The sequence below is a fragment of the Malaclemys terrapin genome, chromosome 4 (assembly GCF_027887155.1).
Source record: "Malaclemys terrapin pileata isolate rMalTer1 chromosome 4, rMalTer1.hap1, whole genome shotgun sequence".
Lineage (NCBI taxonomy): Eukaryota > Metazoa > Chordata > Testudines > Emydidae > Malaclemys > Malaclemys terrapin.
The window spans coordinates 47839097-47861279 of NC_071508.1; positions in this window are offsets into that span (position 1 = coordinate 47839097).

A 22183-nucleotide genomic window follows, 5' to 3' on the forward strand; every position below is an offset into this window, starting at 1 on the left:
TCGCCTCAGCGAGATAAAAATAAAAAGAGACCCGCTCACTACAATATTGACCTCCCATGGTTTGGCAAATTCTCTGGTTAGGCACTGAACAGGTCCCGAGGGTGCCGGACAAGAGAGGTTCAACCTGTAGAATAACCCTGGAGGTGGAGGTCGTGTAATTAGCCTGTAACAGGCGTAGTGGTGAAGACACAGCTTCAAGCTATGTGCATTGCTCATAGAAGCCATATACAGCCTGGTAACAGCATCACTGAAAACTGGCCAAATGACACTACCTGCCCAGTGCTATCCCACATGGTCTCCTCAGGACATGCAGTGAATCACACTCTGAGAACACACAGGGGTAGTGACAGAATGACCATTCTTATTCCATCCAACGTAGGGCCCCGATTCAGTAAAGCACTTAAGCACATGCTTAAGTTTAAGCATATAAGTAGCCCCACTGAAGTCAATGAGGTTGCTTACATTTTTAGGTTAAGCATGTTTGTGTGTTTCTCTGAACTGGGACCTAAATGCAGCAGGGCATCCCCAGGAACGACAAAATCTTTTAAATACCGCTACTTAGCTTGTGAGTCAAGAGACATATTACTAATCTACAGGCTTTCAGACACAAACGATTCCTTAAAGAACTAATAGAGATAATGACTTGTATGGCAGGGAAGTCACCAAAGCTCATTGTCTTCAGAGACCTCAGCATCAGATGCTATGGCCCAAAAATCCATACTGGAATCCACTCTAGGTCTTCTACAAGCATTATCCAAATTTATGCATAGAGCTGGGCATACCCTATTCCTAGTCGGATTTCCACTGAATACAGAGGACACAAAAACTACTCCTATGTCAAGGACATAGGTACACATAAGACCTCAAGCCTCAGAGTAGGATGACAGAGTACCATCCTGGTCCACTGCTCATAGATCCCATCTTCTCAAAGAAATCTATGACTGTCCAACTGGCCATGTGGAAGATCTGGTGAAACCCTAGAATTATACACTGAGCACAGCTATAGTTACACAGACATCTAAACACCACTCCTCTTTCCATCAGCCCTGTAAATCACCCTGGTTCTCTGATGATAAAGAAGGACAAAGGAAATTTGAACATCAATGATGGAAATCACAAGAAGAAACAGACTGCAGCTCAAGGCCTGCCTACAATCCTGCTTGAAGCAAAGAGATCATTTTTCTCCTCAGTCATCACAGCGACTAAATCATGACCAGCAGAACTTCATGAGTGGAGAATCTTTTAATCAACCCTAATGGCCCTCTCACTACCTGGGAAGCTTTAGAAGTCTGAAGAGCTGCCAACCAATTTCATGGAGAAGATACCTGAATCTAAGATGATGTCCCCAGACATCAGGAGGCATAAACCAAAGCCAGAACTATCCTCTCACTTTCCAGTCTTTGGCCCATTCATATAAAAAACAGACCCTAGATGTAGTATAGGGAATCAAAACCACCTCATGTGACCAGGTCTATGACCCTCATGTTAGTAAAAGACACCTGTGATGAGCCTTCTCCTGACTAGAGCTGAGGGAATAACTGATTTTTAGTTTGGGAGCCAAACTGAAAAATCCGCCCCCCTCACCAATTGGTTTGGTTCCAACCTGAAGTGAAGCATTTCAGTTTTTCTCACCAAAATGAAAAGAATGAAAACCCAGAATGACTTTTTATCAGTTTTAAAATTTCATTTCCAGTCATTTTGGGATGTTTTTCACCTTCTTTTTAAAATGTAGCTACATTTCTAAATAAAATACCATTTTAATATGAAAAGTTGAAATGTTTTGACTTTGGAAATTTTGTTTCAATTTTTTTCAACCAAAACTCTTCACTGAATTCAACCCAAATTCTCAAATAGTTTTGATGCTCTGAAAAATATATTTTTCAGCAAATTTCCTATTCACAGAAAAAATGTCAGCGAGCTCTACTCCTGACAAAAGGCTACATTGTGATATGGACTATACATGGACTGCAGGAGCCTACAGCAGAGTGCAATCCCCATTTTTACCTTTATATAGGCTACCTGGAGGTAATTATGAGGTCGACCCTGCAAAGTATAATGCTCACTGCTTTGAATTCAGTGGGACTTTTTCACAGCAGTAACCACTGTGTTCAACAGTAAGCGTCTGCAAGATCAGGCACCCGGATACCAAGGGAGTGAAGAGGTCCACCCTTTCCAGGAGTGAAAGACAATTCAGACTCTATTTTAACTCTTTCTTGGTAGTTTTAGTACAAGCCAGATCTGTCTTTATGTGCATTGTAAACTATTCAGGGCAGGGCCAGTGCCTTCCTGTTTGTTTGTACATTTGTGGACGCTACTGCAAACAAACATAAGCATGCATGCAGACATGGCATACTAATTTAAGGGCTGTTGTTTTACCTATTGGAGTCAATGGCAACATTCCCATTGACTTCAAAGGCAGCAGGATCAAGCCTTTAGGCACAGATTGCATTTTCTATACAATACGCAAAACTGCTGAGAACAAATCCAAAATGAAATCTTAGAAGGAATAATAACAACTTCTTGTGGTTATACTATCCCTTTCATTCAAGGAACTCAAATTGTTTTCTATACACTAATTAAATAAGTCCTCCAACCTCTTTGAGGTAGGTAATTGTTATTATATATGGTTATATTTACACTTGTATTTGTACCTAGTAATTTCAGTGAAGTTCTGCAAGGGAAATTGTGTGGGGAAATACCAAGAGGACTCTGTGTGGTACAGTCAGGCTTCTTCTCTTCCCTGGCCCCAACCCACTCACTCCTAACTTGTTCAAGGCAGGAGGTCCCTTTTTTTCCATTGCTTGGAATGTCTTCTCTCTCCTCCTACACACCTCATCGTATTCTACAAAAGACAGACTTGGGATGAAATCCTGGTCCGCTGAAGTCAATGGGAGTTTTGACTTCAGTTTCACCCTTATTGGCTAAAGTGCGGCAACTAAAGAAGAGACTGCAATGCTTGGCACTCTGCAAACAGTATCAAATTTATTCTCACAGCAGCCCTGTGAGATGTGGTATTATTCCCATTTTAAAGTTAGGGAAAACTGAGGCATATATGTGCACTGCCCCATGCTTAAACAGACAGAGCACACAATTCGTTCAGTTCATATGCTTAAAATTTAATCTTATACATGATTAAAACACTCTCCCCACAGGCTTACTTGCTGATCCCTGTACCTTTTGTCCTTATCTACCCCGGTCAGCTCCTTTCTTCAGACTGTCCTCCCACACACACACCCTGGATCTTGTTTGGGTGAAATGCAAACATCCATCCATTTCTGATTGTACACAAGACTTGTATTTTATGCTTTTCTGATCTTGCGATGTACCCAATATGGAACAATAAAAAAAATGATTGTGGACACAGTTCTCATTTTTAAGCATACTACAAACTTGTATGTATAATTAAAAAGAGGATTAGAGTCTGTAAAAGTAGCCAAATGTAAATATTGTTCCTTATTAAAATGGAATCTGAGAACAACAGCTCTGATGCCATATTTATACCACTATAATTAACACAAGGCCTCTGCAGTCATAACCATATTGATCTGACACTACAGTGGGTCTTGCCAGCAATGAAAGTAATTTGTCCTTAAACTTATAGCTGATCATGGACCAAAACCAAGAGTCATTTAATCATTTCACTATCCATAACTTTTAAACACAGACATATAAAATTAATGAAACAGAAAGATTACGATTTTACCTTTAAATGTTTCCTGATGCAGAATTCATTGGCTAAAATGTTTAATGCCATAGCTGGACAGAGACATCCTTATTAGCAAATGGTATTGTGCCTCTTCAGAGATCACTAGCAAAAGTGAATGCTAGAACTAACACGTTTGCTCATTTTGGAAAACAATGATATTGCTAAATCGGGCTTTAATTGCAAGATTGCTAGAGCTGTTCTCTGGGGAAGTTAGAAAAAAATCCCACAAACAACCCCCTGGACGCCTCCTGAGACAGAGAGAGGCCTCTTGCGGCAAAAGGCAGAGGAAAATTTTCACCAACTGAATGTTGACGAAAACTGGAGCTTTATTTAGCAAGCCACACAGTAACTGACAAATATAGGGAATTCAGCTTTGCAGAGATTCTCTTGTCATACTGCACAGCATAAATGCAGCATCGTGGAGACAGCATACCTGGCAACGTGCAATCATGAAAAGCAACAGAATCCCACAGTCACTTGTGTTTTGATAATAAAGATTGCGATATTGTCTACATTGTGTGTGTCTCTCTCTTGGTGTGTGTTTCCCTTTGAGATCACAAATTCTGACTGCGCTTTCTCTGGCAACTACAGGACATTTTTCTTGAGTGTTTCATTATTAATAACTCTTCTTCCAACTCGTGTGCTCACATAAATGGTACCACAGGGCAGTTACTATTTTTGTTTTCTTTTTACACTCGCCCTTTGAGTTGGGCGATGACATAATGTTAAGGTCTGGTTTAAACTTCACTGCTATATCTCATCTATTTTTCCCTGGTTCCACGCTTCTAGGTTTTGTGCCTGTAATGGTACCTGAGTGACACATATTTGCATTGGCTTGGGTTCAACTTAGAAAATATTGTGCTATAACTGACAGGCCTTGGCAATGTAGCCATTACCCAGAGCTCCAGGTCTTCAACAGAACAGTCCTGGACAAGGTGGATTGTGCAAGTAATCTAAGGGTTCTTCTGGTTGAATCACAGTAATGGTCCAGATTGGCCTTCACCATCTAGGATAGCATTACTTGATTATGAATTTATTATGATAGCCTAACCACAAAAAGATTCAGAAGCCTGAGATGGTTCTTATATGCCCCTATAGAAAAGTCTGAGTTCTGTTTTATGTAGGAATTGCAAGGTCCAAGGTCTATCTAGTCCGGTAGCCTCTCCCAGACAGTGGTCAGCACCAGATGCTTCAGAGAAAGGTGTAAGAGGCTGTGGTGGGGTGTCTGCCCCACCCCCATGCTAGAGGGGGCTGCTGCAGCAGGCCAGGACACCTGTGCAGCCCAGCAGCCAATAAGAGAAGGGTTTATTGGGAGCCAATCAGGGCCCAGATTGGAGACAGCCAATCAGGGCCAGGCTCAGCCCTATAAAAAGGCTGCTCCGAGAGAAGAGAGTCAGTCTGTCCCAGACCTTCAGGGAGGAAGGTCTGTCTCCTGAGTAGGAGACCAGGACAGCACAGTGCTGGGCAGGCTCAGGGAAGCAGAGTGGAGCTTCAGCCTGATACCTGCCAGACTGCTAGCCCTGAGTAGAAGGGTCTAGAGGATGCAATGGGGTCAGAGGGGAAGTGACCCAGGGAAGGCTGAAAGCAAGGGAAGAGACAGAGAGCCGAGAGGCTGCCATCAGAGGGTCCCTGGGTCGGGACCCAGAGTAGCGGGTGAGCCTGGGTCCCCCCCCCTTTTCCCCTTGTGCTGCACCAGGCCGTGGAGCAGTTGCCGAGTCAGGCTGCAACCTGTCCCCTGATGTAAGAGGGGCTAGACTTGGGGGTTGTGGCAGGCTGCTGAGGCCAGTGCAGACTCCTGTTAACCCCCCCCCTCCCAGAAGGGGGTGTGGATGGACTAAGGGGCAGTGCCGGAGGGCAGTGGTCCGGAAGAGAACGCCGCAAGCCAGAGAGCGACACGGGTCCACGCACCAACGGAGGGCGAGACAACGGATGGGACAACACCAGGAGGGGGCACTCCACTGGACAGTGCTAATTCCCAAGACAACCAGTAGGAGGCACCAGGTGGTGAGTCCCAACACTGTCACAGAGCCCTACAGTAGGCAGCTGTGGGGCAATCACATTAGGTCTCAGCTGATCTCTAATGACTTAATATCTCTTGTGTTAGCATTAACAATTTTAACTTTGGATACTCTTGCTATCCATATAAATGTCCAATCCCTTTTTTAATCTTGCTAAATTCTTGGCCTCAGTGACTTCTTGGGACAATGAGTTCCACAGTCAAATTACATGGCATATGAACCAATATTTCCTTTCATCCATTTTGATTTTGTCAGCCTCTAATTTCATTGACTGGCCCCTTGTTCTTGTGTTACTAAATTGGCAGAACAGACATTCATGATCTAATTTCTCTGTACCATTCATTATTTTATACATTGATCGTGTTCTCATTTTTATCATGTCCCCTTCCTACAAGCCCTACTAAACCCTAACCTCTGCTCTATGAATCTCAACAGGACTCCATTTCAGCTCCCTTTCCCCCAAACCCTTTTTCCTTCTCCTGAATTACAAACAGGTATCTTGTTATGTATCTTCAATGAGATTTAATGGGCAGCAGGTGTTTCTTGTGTTCTCTCTCTGCTCTGAGCCCTGGCCAGCTCAGTCTTCAAATCTCATGTGTGCTAGGGCTTATGCTAGTGACTTCTGGTTTGAGGGTTAGATTGGTTCTTCCAACATGGTTTGCACAAACCTAGAGCTCAACCCTGCTCCCACCTAAATCAAAAGCTTTGCCATTAATTTTAATGGTAGCTGGATCAGTCTTTTTTTTTCTCGTGTCTCTTCTGATGACCAGTGATAGAAAATAGAATGCAATTGGTCTGTTTTCATTTCTTATAACAGTCGGAGATGACAAGTATTGCAGAATGGTGCCAGCAGGGCTCTGGTGTTAGCAGGTGGATCAAAGGGTTTGCTGACCATTCATTCTCTCTAGCAGGCCACCCTGTTAACTAATTCGTGGTATTGGAGTAGATTGTGCACCTGCCCACACAGCAAGAGGGAAAATATTATAATTGCTGAATGACCTCCTTTCAGAGAAATATAGGAGGTAGTGGATAGCTAGAAAGCAAGGCTGATCCTGGAATCTGATAAACAGTGCAACCCAATCTGGGCCAGACTTCAAGAGCCTTATTGGAGAGATGACATAAAAATGCAAGAGTTTGATATTCCAGAGGTTCTTGTTCTCCGTGTATTTTGAGTTAACTAGAACTCAAACCAGCATTAATAAAACAATGATGGACTAAAGTGTATATGGATGTGATCCCCCTGCATAGCTGGATTAGATTTAAACATCAAAATCAACAGGGTTAACTAACACATTCTTGAATGATCCTAGATTAGATATTTCCCTAGTACAAAAGGTAAATCTTCATGCGAGGTCAGATTTACAAGACTTTTTTTTCCAGTCTATTTCTCCTCCTGCTCCAGAAAAGTTTAGAGCAGATGCTAACAAGATTAGTCTGTCTGAAGCAAGTACTATTAGAAGAAGCACCTACAGTTAGTTGCTCATAAACTTACAATTTGGGACTCTCTTTATAAATTACTTGATTAACAAACCAGATATGTATAGTTTAGTTCTGATTTATTAATCACTTGTCTTTTTAGACTAGCATTCTGATTTTCAAACTTTTGAATCTGGTTATTGTCACCTGAGCTAATGTGATTGTGTCAATCAGGTCAGAGATAGACAAAGCTAATCCATCTCTAGCTTTACAATAGCACTAAGCCATATTTCTGTCTGCTGCTGCTTCCAATCATTATTAGATGTTTGTTCTTATTTTTGACCCCTTTATCTTTTCTGAATCTTTACTCAGGCATGCTAAATTACTGTAACCTCTCACACTTCTTGCTCTCACTTTAAATTCTTCTGCCTCCAGCAGAGATTAGGATAAGAATCTGCTTCACTGTTAATTAATCTTGAGGCTGCTGTATTATTGTTGGTGCCACTCATGAACAGAACACCTGCTATTGCCACAGGGATTCAGACGAGCTCAGAAAGATAAGTTTCAATAATATTCTCTACAGCCTAGAAAACTGCTGAAAGGCAACTGGCTTACTGGTCTATCTGCATTTGGGGGAAGCCTGTATTATTTCTTAGGACTTATATAGGAGCACCTGTCTAAGGTCCCTGCCGCAAATTACAAGCACAAAAATAAAAACATTAAATAGCAGTGCCAAGCCCCTAACAGAACACAAAATTCCCTTCCACAGCACAGATCTCACCCCATAAAAACCCACCATCAGCCCAAATGGATATACCTTGCCGTGTGCCATAAAGGTCAATAGAACAGGGCTGTTTTTTTCACCTGTAGAGGGAGATAATCTCAGAGCCAAGGGTCCCTCCCTTTTGAACCAATGGAAATCCATCTTGAGCATCTCCACTGATCATAACTGTGCAGTAAAGCACAGGGAGATTAGTAATCTTTCAAGTAAGAAGACCCCAAACCACAGTTCTCTGGGGATGGCTGGATTTACCTAATACTTGACTCTGAAATAGGGTGGAATTTGATGGTCACCGTAGAATCCTGTAAGTATTTTCTCCATCGCTTGGTAAACAAGATTATTAATGTCCCACAGTTTTCAAGCCCGATGCCTTGTACTGCTCCACTGCCATGTGTTGTTTTTCTTGGTCCTTTGCAATAGTGCAACAGCTCTTGCTGTGTCGCATGACTCCCGGGGAAACTCAGATCTGGATCCATTCTTATTTTCGCAGATTGAATGTTGATAAAACTAGGGAAAGAGAGAGGAATGGGGCATGATCAAGAGACTGACTGAGGTATGGTAGGAAGGGGAAATGGTGTTGGGATTTGGGTTGTCAAGCAGAACATCTGTTTTATGTATCTATAATAAACTGGGGAATAGTCTTGTGTATGTGTGTGTGTTTGCTTGAAGTCTGTTTACCTGCTGAATGCTTTTGTTTATTTATGTCTTTGAGCAGAGCCCAGAGCATTGGATGGATGCTTAATAAACCCAGATAAATAAAATAAATAGATAGGGAGCATGCACACAGTGGCTACCAGAAAGCTTACTATTGAAGCCAATAGGCCTGATTCTCCCGTGGATTACATTGAGGCCCTTTTTTAAAGTCGGCATTTAGAAGCTGACTTTCATTAAATGTAATGACTTCCCCCATCTCTTCCATGATAGAGGAGCAGCTGTTGAAATCAGATGGGTTCCTAAGAGGGGACACCTTCTAAACAAAGATATATACAGTAGGCTGATTTTTCTCCTGCGAGAAAATGTAAATGAGACATGTTGAGAGCAGAATGTTTGGGTCTCCCAGCATGATTTCCACATACTAGATTGTAAGTGAGGCTGTGAGCCAGGCAGTTGTGCAGGCACTAGGGGAGCAAATTTATCTAGAAAACTGTATTTCCATTCAATTACTTTAACAGATAAAATCTCACTGTACCTTAAACTAATTTTAAAAAAAACCCTCTACCTTTTGAGGGCTGGAGATATTTTCTCTCCATGGAGTTCCCTGGCCTGGTCTTGAGCAATAGACTCAATATTTTTCTTCCTTCATCACTGGAGCTTCAACTCTCAACAGGAGAGCAGACCTAGTCCCCTGTCCTAGCCCATACAGTGACTGTCCCTGCCCCCCCCCCACAAAAACCCTTAAACCATCTCTCCCAGGAAGGGAGCTGGCCTTCTGGGGATCTAGCAGCTGGAGCCTTTGGAGTCTGGTAAGAAGCCCAGCAAGCTAAACAGAAGCTGCCACAACAGCAGGAAATAACAAGAATTTCCCAGAACCCATGGGAAGTAACAGCGATTGGTGCAGGGTTCACACAGCTAGAAAGCTGACTAGCAAAGGGCCTGAATAAGGCTCTCAGGAGCACCGAGTCAGCAACTCTAAGAGTCTGAAAGGGGCATTTACCTTTAGTAAGTGGTAGCAGTCAACATGGCCCAGACACAAGTATTAGTTTAAGGAAGAGTTTAGTGGATCTGTCTGGGTGCTGGGCCCCCAGGTTAGATGAACCATGGCACTGAACCCAAGCCAGTGGGGCCTGCAGGGATGAGGGATTGCTAATTGCTTTTAATGGAAGAATGGACAAAAAGGGGACCTGCTAAGCCTGAGAAGCTTCAGCCTTCCTTTGGACACTTCCCAGAGGGGAGCGTATCCGATTAAGCCCAATTGTAAACTGCAATTCTAAGCTATTAAGCCATTGGGCCTATGGTATTTGTGACCTTTCCTGACAGCCTCCATAAATTAGCCTTTCATTTCAGTGACCCAACCCAATGGGCTCAAGAACCTATAAAGCCTAGCATCTAAATCGCTTTCAAGTCGTAGAACACCTGATGCACTGCTGAATTTCTGAGGAGGTAAGGGTGCTGTGGCACACCAGAGACCCCATCACATGGGGACATTTACAGCAACCACCACAATGGTGGGGTTGAGCTTCTCCTCCCCATTAGTCCTCTGACAACCAGTGGTAGCTCTCAGTGAAGTCTGTTTACCTCTACCATCACATCTACAGGCAAATACCATGCACATTTGTGAAGAACACAGGAGATATTGGTGGTGGTTTTATTAATATTGTGTACTTCTGTTTTTGTTATCATGCTGCTTTTCTATATAGGTTCAAAAGAATCAACTCCTGCAGGAGCTCACTGTATTAGACAACCCAGGCACCAGTACTTTGCAGACAATAGTTATCAATGCCTTTGAAGTTTAGCATTGATCACACTGGGCCAAAACCGCTGGCATGGGACAGGCGAGGGGGACTTCAAGCAGGAAGACTAAAACAAACGGCAAAGCAGATAAAAACCTGAGTTCAGGCACAGTCATCAGGAAAACAGACTGAACGCCAGTCCCTAATAGCAGGGGTACTTGGAATAAATGGGGGCCTACCTAAGCTTTCACATAAATGCTAACCTTTAAGTAAGATATGCAGAAGGTCAGACTAGATCTGGTAGTCCCTCTTAAACTCTCTGACTCCTATGAGGCCTTTTGTTGTTTTAATCCTTTTCTCTGAATACTGTGCTTCTATAGATAAATAACAATATTTTGTTTTGAAGTTGTTCTGCATCATTGCATTTACCTACTAAATGCAACCAGTGAGGAGTCAAAGGTGCAGCTTACCCTGTAACTGTGACAACATTTTAAAAAAATATTAAATGCCAGGACCAATAGGCTAAATCTTGCATGGTATTGAGTGCCTCCAGTCCTTGCTCTGAGCACCATAAAGGGGCAACACTACAACCCCAAGTGTTCACAATAATGAAATTAAAAAAAAAAACTTGGGTTGCTTTTCATTTGACTGCTGGCTTCTCAGCTAGCACTCACTTCACCTCTGCTAGCTTTTAACCATAGCCACTAGAAACTTTTTTTTTTTAAATGCAGAGAATTTCAAGCAGACTCTTGAATTTAACATCAAATATTCCAAGACATGCAATAAAATGATGAGTTTGCAATGCTATGGGGAGTATATGGTAGATTGCACTACTGAGCTTCCATGACCCTGACAACCAAAGACAAGACACACTCTGCTAGCTTTGAATGTACAGCTTTTGTAGGACAGAGCCATCTCCATGGCTCCATAGAATAGGGTTACCATACGTCCGGATTTTCCCGGACATGTCCGGCTTTTTGGGCTCCAAATCCCCGTCCGGGGGGAAAGCCCAAAAAGCCGGACATGTCCGGGAAAATCGGGACATGCCGGCCGGCGGTGCGGGTGCTCGGGGATCGGGCCGGGGGCTCGGGCTGGGCCCGCGGTGCGGTGCCTGGCCGGGGGCTCCGGGGCTGGGCGCTCGGGGGCTCCGGCGGGGCCAGGTCGGGTCGGCCGGGCCGGGGCCTCTGGCGGGGCCGGGTTGGGTCGGGTCGGCCGGGCCGGGGCCTCCGGCGGGGCCGGGTCGGGTCAGGTCGGGCGGGGCCTCCGGCGGGGCCGGTCGGGTCAGGTCGGGCGGGGCCTCCGGCGGGGCCGGTCGGGTCGGCCGGGCCGGGGCCTCCGGCGGGGCCGGGTCAGGTCGGCCGGGCCGGGGCCTCTGGCGGGGCCGGGGCCGGTCGGGTCGGCCGGGCCGGAGCCTCTGGCGGGGCCGGGGCCGGTCGGGTCGGCAGGGCCGGGGGCTCCGGCGGGGGGATCGGGGGCGCCAGCCGGGCCGGGGACTCGGGGGCCGGGCCGGCGCTGCCAGGCCGGGCCGGGGGTGGTGGGCCGGGGCCGGTGGGCCGGGGCCGGCACCCCAGGGCCGGGGACAGCCTGGACCGCGCCTCCTCCCCCCACACTCCCCCTTACCTGCTTCAGGCTTCCCGCGACTCAAATGTTCGCGGGAAGCAGGGGAGGGGGCGGAGACTTTGGGGAGGGGGCGGAGTTGGGGTGGGGCTGGGGGCGGGGCCGGGCCCCCGTGGAGTGTCCTCCTTTGGGAGGCACAAAATATGGTAACCCTACCATAGAACCTGGAGTTGTACTAATTGCTCAAGTACATGAAGCATACAAGTTCAAAGTATTATATTTGTATTTACTTTAATGTAGGAGAGCTAGAGAGAAGCTGTTGATTAGATGAGCTTTGAAGGAGACTAGATCTCAGGCCCTTTATTGAGCTCTAAGCTGCCCAGGATGAGAGTTGCTGCAGAACTCCATTCTATTAAGTTTGTCACAACACCTCCCATTACTCTCCACTGGATCCCCTGCTTGTTAAATGCTGCAAGGAACAGATCAGAATAAAATCTTTCCATTAAGCTATTTCAGGAGGCAAATAATTACACTTAAATATGCAATCATAACCTTACAGTGTGTGACAAAACCTTAAGTGACCTTCAGCAAGAGTAGTACAAAAGTTTCATTACAAAATTAGAAACAAAATGAAGTTTACCTGGTCTGGGGTTTGGTCACAAGCTCAAAGTTCATTCCATCTTCATGAAAAAGGTTCTTTAAGTTTTGCCAAGGGTCTGAGCAAACCTCAGCCAGCTTATGGGCTTGTAGCAAAACTCAGAATTCCATATAGTTTTGCTGCAGAACCAGGTGAAACACAGTGGTTTTTGAGTCAGCCAAAAAGCTCCTTGGGAATGTCACTGAGTATAGGGTCTCAGCAACACCTTTGCAATGTGGGTTCTGTAAAAGCCAGAGTAAACCTATAAATATATATTGGTCTTGAAAAATTCTATTCACCAAGGGCATGAAATGTTATTTTCAATGGGCAATTAAATGTACGTCCACTCTACAAACAAAAGGTGTGTTTGTAACTCACAGCAGCTAACTCAGACTAAAATAGCAGTGAAAACATGGCATCTCAGTTTGTAACTTGGAATATTAACTTGAGGTCAACCCCAGGCTCCTGATAAACTTTAACTTGAGCTGCTAACCTGCGTTACAAGCAGAGTTGCCATGTCTCCACTGCTATTTAACCCAAGGTAGCTAATGTGGGTTAGAAACAAACCTTTTTTTGCAGTGTAGACCGACTCTAAAATACCATAAGGCAGATCCTTAATCGAGCTATGTCAGTTTACAAGCAGTTGAGGATTTAGTGATTTTATCTTATTATAATCATGATCTTGCTAAGACTGGGCAAGTAGATTTTGTGACTAGGCTGGTAAATTTTCATGACAATTTTGCAAAACATATATATATAAAAATAAAATGTACATGTGTCTGTCCACACACACATACACACTCACTCTTCCAGAACAAAGTCTTATTTGCCATGTCTTATTTCCCATTAAATATAGAATGCATCCTGTGCTCCTCCTCTTCCTTGCATGAATCTCATCAAATGAGGTTCATGCTATTAACACGAACATTGTTTCAAAAAGTGTATTCTGTTAGTGTGTACAAAAACTTACAGCACAGCGGAGAGGAAGAATGGTCTTATAAGTAAAGCAACATACTGGGATTCAGCAAATCTGGATTCAGTTCTGGGTTCTTCTGCAGACTTTCTATGTAAGGAGTTTAACTGAGGTCTTGCGCTCCAGTGATCCCTCCCTGGCAAAGTGCTTCATAGGGACCGTTCCTGCCAGAGTGGAGATTTAGGGTGCCAAAAGATGCAGACTGGAGATAGGACTCAGGACATCTAGGTTCAATTCCCAGCTTTGTCACAGTCTTCCTGTGTGAACCTGGGCAAGTCACTTAATGTCTGTGTGCTTCAAAGTTCATCTATAAAATGAAGATAATAACGCTCCCTTCCTCCCATCTCTTGTCTATTTAGATTGAGAGCTCTTTAGATCAATGATGGTTCTTACTTGCAATACCTAGAACAATAGGACCCCAATCTTGGTTGGGGCCTCTAGACACTGCTATTCTGATATAATTAATAATATGGAGTTTCACTAAAAGGCCCCTTTCCATCACTTATTGTAGATATTCTATTTTTTTTTTTTCTGTTTTTCAAATCTCTTTTGCAGGGTTGTCATTTTTTCCAAGTACTAAGGAGCACATATAACAAATGCCCTAGTACGGTAGCCTCTGAAATCCCAGGAAGTTGCTTTTAGAGACAGGAAAAACAGCTAGAGAAGTCTGTTTCTAGAAAAAGAAACTGCTAGGGCCTTGCAATAATATATTATGTATATTGGCAGAGCCAGTCCCTGGGACACAGAGTGAGAGACCACCTTATTTTATTCATGATACAGTTCAGCAGCAAAAACCATTAGGTCTGGAGAGAGCAGCAGTACAATTTTTTTTTAATAAACAAAAAGATGGGAGGAGGAAGTAGGATAGGAACCTTCTATAGGAAAAAAGAAGTGGTAGAAATTCTAGGTCAGTTTACTCAAAGTGCGGGGTGAACCCCATCTCAATTGTTCTCCAGCATTTCAGATCTCATTCTTTTTTTAAAAAGCAAGTCTTGACCTGCTAAAGTTGCAAAGAAAACTTTCAAAATGTAGAGTATAACTGATGCAGAGATGGCTACCTGAGGGCTTGTCTATACAGGAGATTTTTCCAGTTACACTGGTCTAATTATACTGTTATAATTCCACATGGGCACTCTTATTCTGGAATAAGAATAGTTTTTTTTCCCCATTTAGCTTAACTGCTTTGAAAGTGACAAGCTAAAGTGGAGAAAGGTCTTCTTAGTCCAGGATAAGACTGCCTGCAAGGGGAGTTATACCAGTATAATTATAGTGGTTTAAATGATACTTATATAATTTCCCCATGTAGACAAGCCCTGAGTTTGCAGAGAGTCTGAAACAACACCTGTGAGGTATAAACTCCCTGTTCATTTGAAAAGATGCTAACTCAGAGGTGAACAATGATATTTTAAATGTCAATATTGTTAACTATTTCACTACTTTTCAAAATAATGTAAGAAAACCAAGTATCATATTATGAAGGGCTGCAGCAGCATTTTCTAGAATGTGGGGCATGAAGGACTAGCCAGGGTTGCAGAACATGCATACATTAAGATAGATAGGTCATAACAACATATGGCAAAGTAGTGCAAGTGATTTTATTTTCTTGAAGGTAGGGCTCAACTTTCAAAAACTGGGGAAACATTGGTCTAGGTATTACTCACCTGCTAGACTGGCACGGTGGCCTGGCAAAAGTGGTGTATTAAACCCAGCAATAGCTTTCTTCAGTAGTTGGAATCTGTTTAAAGCACTGAGAGAGGTTTCTAACAAAGGCAACATATGGGGGAGAGGGGCAACAACAAAAAAGGGAAGATGAACTAGACAGTCTGCTGAACTTATTGAGTCGTACCAACATTACACACTGAGGAAACCATATAACCTTATCTTGATTAGAACACCTTTCAAATGAACATAGCATGTAGTATTTGTGACGGGTTGGATCACAGAAACCCCCTTGGGAGCTGCCACCAGATGTGCAAAGACTACCCCTGCTTCTGTTTTCCCTGCCAGCTCAGGACTCCAGCACCCTGTCTTGCTGAGCCAGACACTCCCGTCTGGCTCCAGACACAGATCCAGGGTCAGAATCTCCTGTCCCAAAGCTGCAAGTTTACCTGAAAACAGCTCGCAGTAGTGTGCTTGTCTTTAGCACTCAGATGCCCAACTCCCAATGGGGTCTAAACCCAGATAAATCCGTTTTACCCTGCATAAAGTTTATGCAGGGCAAACTCATAAATTGTTCGCCTTCTATAACACTGATAGAGAGATATGCACAGTTGTTTGCTCCCCCAGGTATTAATACATACTCTGAGTGAATTACTAAATAGAAAGCGATTTTATTAAATACAGACAGTAGGATTTAAGTGGTTCAAAGTAGTAACAGACAGAACAAAGTAAGTCACAAGCAAAATAAAATAAAATGCGCAAATCTATGCCTAATCAAACTGAATACAGATAATCTCACCCTCAGAGATGCTTCAGTAAGTTTTTCTCAGACTGGACACCTTCCAGGCCTGGGCACAATTCTTTCCCCTGGTGCAGCTCTTGTTGCAGCTCAGGTGATAGCTAGGGGATTCTTCATGATGGCTTCTCCTCTCTCTGTTCTCTTCCCCCCTTTATATATCTTTTGCATAAGGCGGGAACTCTTTGTCTCTCTGGGTTTCCACCCCCCCTCACTGGAAAAGCACCAGGTTAAAGATGGATTCCAGTTCAGGTGACATGATCACATGTCACTGCAAGACTTCATTACTCACTTGCCAGCACACACATATACAGGAAGACTCACAGGTAAATACAGCCATCTGCAGACAATGGGAGTCATCAAGATTCCAAACCATCATTAATGGTCCACACTTTACACAATTACAATAGGCCCTCAGAGTTACATTTTATATTTCTAGTTTTAGATACAAGAGTGGTACATTTATACAAATCAGATGATCACACTCAGTAGATTATAAGCTTTGTAATGATACCTTACAAGAGACCTTTTGCATGAGGCATATCCCAGTTACTTACATTCACTTATTACCGTATTTTCTCTAAAACTATCTGTTACATTATATTGACTTATTATCAAGTTTTTTATAAAACCATATAGACTGCACAACGTCACAGTATTGACTGCTCTGGGGGACTTATATTCTACTTTCTTTGAGGAGGTCTGTGAGCAACCTTCTCTGCGATTTTAGAGACTAATTACTCCCATTTGTATGAGGATCACCTGACTTGAAGAGCTTGATTAGGAATCTCCACTATGTTATCATGTAGCTTCGAAATAAGTATACTGGGTGAGCTGATTTTTGCTGTTTTCTCAGTCTGGAGAATAACCATAATCTCACAAGACAGACATGCCATGCCACAGAATGGATTCACCAACATAGGGGGCACACTTAGAGCACCAGGAAAACAAGTAAGTCCATCCCACATCCCCAGAAAATGTAGGGCTACATTGTATCCTCCCTAGGGTAAAATCTGAAGGAAGGGGTTAAAGGTAAAGTTTCTGACAAAGGATCCCTGCAGGGGAGGACTCAGGGATACAATGTCCCCATGTATATGTGACCACTTACCCCCAACATTCTGTTGTGTTGGGTGCCTTCCGAAGTCAGCTGTCATGGATGTTTCACCCAAGGTGCATATTTATGAAGAAATTTGCCTCACTAGTGAGATCCACGCACACGTGCATATGCAACATTAAGCAATTTGCAAATCACGTCCCCTCAATGTGCCTCTCAACAGCAAACTGTCTGCTCTATCTAAACTAATTAGATAGATACAATGCCATCAGAAAATTGCCTCATTTTGATTATAGGGAACACGAAGAGATACACGAGATAGTCACATCAAGCATTTTGGCATCCACAGTGGCCTTCCTAGATGAAAGGCAATTTCAGTAAAAGAAATTTATAAGTTTGACAGTTTTTACTGTCTAAGTTCTAAATCACATGACTGGCCAGTATGGAAACAGCTGTCCACCTACTGGCTCTATTTAAGTCTTTAGCCCAGCATATCTGAATGTCTAAAGTTCTGTGGATCCCAACAGAGCTGTAAAAGAAACACATGTCAGCTTCACTGAACAAAAGGAGACGGATAGCTAGGCAATAACATGGTCCTAAAACTGCAAGGAAAAGATTTTGAGTCTTCTCTTTGCCTCATTTCCAGCAGTGTATACCTTCTACCAGAGTGTAACTGGAGAATGAACATCCAAAAACTGAGAAACACAATCTTGACTAAATATTCATGTGCAAACTGTTGTGAGGCACCCAAAATTAGGCTCCAGACCCTTAACCATACAAATACATGGACCTCAGTAGAGATTTTTCTTTTACCTGAATAAGGATTATTCTCATGAGTAAAGGATTGGCAGGATCAAACTCTAGAACAGGGGTCGGCAACCTTTCAGAAGTGGTGTGCCGAGTCTTCATTTATTCACTCTAAGGTTTTGCGTGCTAGTAATACATTTTAATGTTTTTAGAAGATCTCTTTCTATAAGTCTATAATATATAATTAACTTAATGTGGTCTGTAAAGTAAATAAAGTTTTTAAAATGTTTCAGAAACTTCATTTAAAATTAAATTAAAATGCAGAGCCCCCCGGACCAGTGGCCAGGACCCGGGCAGTGTGAGTGCCACTGAAAATCAGCTCGTGTGCCGCCTTCGACATGCATGCCATAGGTTGCCTACCCCTGCTCTAGACCCATGCTTCAGCAGTCTTTTTGCTTTCCTTCCTGTCTTTAACACAAATTTCAGCTCAATGACTATGAATTTACCTAGCTATAAAGCAAAACACTGCTTTGGAAGGGCAAACTAGAACTAAATGTAGGTGTTTAAAAAAAAAAAAAAAGAGAGAGAGAGACTAAAATGTACAAAAATAAATAAATCTGGAGTGAAGGCTGAAAAGTCTATCAATATTTCACTCCTATTGCTCCTTAAATGGTTACTGAGTACTATTGTTGCTCCTTAGAATGTAAAAGTAGCTGGATTATAGAAAAATATTTCTAATCAAACTCCAAATGTCATGGAATTCTAGAATTGGAAATTGGAGATGGGAAAAAAATATCTATAAATGTGTACTCTTGTCCCTCACTCTGCTAGTGCAGGGTTGTTCCCTGGAGTGTATTCTCCAGTATCTTCTCTAGTCTTTGATAAATTTACATCAGACCCCAAAAAGAGCCTGGTACATGTTACCCATTTGCAGCACAGGACTTCAAGCATTCAGGGCTCCAGTACCAAACAGACAGCCCCAGGAACAGAGCTGCTGATGGACCACCCACTTCTCATATCCCCTAAGTCCCCCCACCCTCCTCAGCCATTCTTCTTCCCCATCCATCTGTGATCTGGTGCAGCATCCTGGCTTCAGCTGTTTGAATGCCAGCTAGCTTGTGAATGCCCCAGCAGCCTTTGCATTCACTTGGCAGCCAGGAGGTGAAGCTGTCATAGTGTGCGAAAGTGGGAGGGGGTAGTCACCAGTCAGGAGGGAGTTAGAAGGGGCCCCACATATCTTACTTCACATAGGGCCTTGCAAATCCTTTGCCACATGCCAATAGCCTGCACATTTTCATTTTAATGGAACAAGCAAAGCTATTGGACAGTACCAGGAGCACAGAATGTGCTAAGGGCACAAAGAGACTGGAACAAGGAATTTTTTTTTCTTTGCACTCCAGTAACCTAAATAAAACAAAAGACAACTTGCTTTTTGGTTTTTTTTTTTTTTTTTTTAAGTGTAGACATTTATTTATAGGGCAGTTATAATATAAACTACAGGAAGGAGATATTTCTAATGAAAATGTGATAGGCGTTCAACTCTAGCCACAATTGTAAACCCCACTATATCATAGTGGAGCTTTCCATTTGGACAGATCCCGAAAGACATTTCTCTGAGACTGTTCAGAATCAAATGTGCATTTAACTCTTCTTTCCATTTCACATTCCTTTTGTAGTGATTAATGCTTGCATTCTAGATGGATGAAAACTGAAACAGATGTTATCCAGTGACAATGCCATTCCAATAACCCCAAGCTAAAGGCTTAAATCTACAGCAGATTAGTGGCTGAAATAAAAAATGGGAGATATGGGTGCACAGGCTCTTACAGGTTTTATTTCCCTGAATAACAATGCAGAGTGAGGCTAGGTCTACACTACGGGGGGGGGAGGGGAGGAGGGGGTCGACCTAAGATACGCAACTTCAGCTACGTGAATAGCGTAGCCGAAGTTGCGTATTTTAGGTCGACTTACCTGGCTGTGAGGACGGCGGCGAGTCGACCGCTGCCGCGCCGCCGTCAACTCCGCTTTCGCCTCTTGCCGCGGTGGATTTCTGGAGTCGACGACAGAGCCATCAGGGATCAATTTTATCGCATCTTCACTAGACGCGATAAGTCGATCCCCAATAGATCGATTGCTACCCGCCAATCAGGCGGGTAGTGAAGACATGCCCTCAGATGAAATGGCAACATTCTAGTACTCAAAACGTACAACATCCTGTTTTCTGGATGGCTGTATATTGCAACAGATCTTTTAACAGAAAGTCACTTTATAGACTGTACAGTGTGATTAAAATTGAATACTCTGGGTTTTGAAATAAAATTAAAATGACAATAATAAAATAATATGCAGCTTTTTTGAAAACTTTATCAAATTAGCCAGAAGATACATTTATATTTTTACCACTATACATGTACTTAGTTACAATATGCTGCAACCCGCAGGGATACAGATAGGAAAAATATTTTGTCAACATTCAGTGTGTTTCATCAATTGAGACACCTCTGAGCAACTTTAAGATGATTGGGGCAGGTTTTGCATCTCCTTCCCCATAGACGTGGAGGTCTTCAGAGGAAATTAAATTGGCACTCTTCCATCAGGCAGAGAATAAAATACGGGGAGTCCACACAGGCAATGTAATGTACAGAATAACCCTGTAGGATTTCCTACCATGCTGTCATGGAGGGAAGCCTGGGGCAAGACAAATAGATCTTCTGCTACCTGTCTTTTGCTCCTCTTTGGCACCTGTTTCAGCCTGTTCCTTCACACTATTAAGCAATATTTAAAGATCAATGCCTGGCCTATATACTTAAAAACTCTTATGTCCACTGCTGGCCTCTGAGGCCTGATCCTGCAGTGACAGCCAGTCAGGCAGTCCTCTGTACCCTTGGAGAGCCCCACTGTCACATAGGCAGGTCTCATGGCAGGAATAGGGCCTTATCTGTTACCTTCCCCCTCATTCCTTTGTCTCAGATGCCCCTCTCTTTTTTAAAAATTGATAGGTGTTCCAGGTTTGTTCTTCTTGCGTTTGGTTTTTAAATTAGAGCTGCCTGAAAAAACAGGAACAATAATTCCTGAAAATGTTGTTGAAATCTTCCTCCTCTTTAATTGTTTTGGTCAACATTTTAAAATGTCAACAAAATAATTAATTGAAATGTTTTCAAATTTGGATTATTTCTGGTTTTTAATAATGTTTTCATTACAGTGCCACAAGTATGTCTGCAGAAAGGTGAGGTTAGAGGCTTATACACTGAATTATCCTTGATTCATTATTGTTATAAACCCGTTTGGCACTAAGAGATGTGCTGTATGCAAATAAAAAGGCCTGAAGATAAAGACCCAGATGCACAGCTAGTAGAAATCAGCATCGTTCCACTGAAGTCCAGAGTCTAACACTGCTCTCTTAAAACCAGAGGAATTGCCATATTGGATCTGATGTGAGGTCCATTGCAACCAGTATTCTATTTGACAGTGGCTAAAACCAGATGCTTCAGGGGAAGGTGTTAGAACCCTGGAGAAGGCAGATGTGGGATAATCAACACCCCCCCCCCTTAGATCACATCCTGGTCCCCACTAGCTAGACAGAGCTGGAAGGGAAATAATATCTAAGAAGCTGCATTAGAAATAAGAAATTTCTAAAGAAAGAAGCCTCTTTCTGCAACCTCCCTAATCTCATTTAGATTTCTTATGCAGCCCATAAAATGACTTAACTGAGGAACAAAGCTAGTTTGAAGGACCAAGCAACTCATTTCCTGAAGGAAAAATCTCCAGATCTTCAATCAGCAGGTAGCTGCTAGAATCCCCTGCTACACTCATGCTTATTCACTTTCCTCACATTTTTGCAGCAATTATCATTAGATTTCAGTTTCTGAAACAAATATTTCCATTGTTATTAATTTTCACCTATCTCTTTGCCCTATAGCGACACCTGCTGGGAGAAAATGAACCAAAACAAACTCACTTCTTCCCCAGCTGCTATTAAAAAAAAAAAGGTAAAGTTGGAAATTTGGGGGTGGCTATTCCCAAGAGGTGCTGAGCCTGTGTAAAATCCTACCAAAATTAATAACAGATGCAGCTGCAGAAAGTCTTTATTTCTTAAAGAATCAGTAAACATTGACGTTTTTATCACGTTCTGATAATTTACAAATTGATTAAAATTGACAATTTGGAAAAAAATGTAGAAATATCCAGGAGTTGGTTGGTAATGAAAATTACAGAGATGATGGTGACATGTAATAACAAACAATAATACTTTCTACTTCTAAGGACTGTGGCCCAATGCTTGCCTGAGGACCAGTCTTGGAGCTGCCTGTCTCACACCTCAGCCATAAACTCCAATGATCTATGCCAATATACAGTAACTGAGGATCTGGCCTGAAAATATTAGAAATATCTAACTTTGTTACATGTCCACCACAATTTAAATACACTAAGGTTGTGGTCTATCAACTA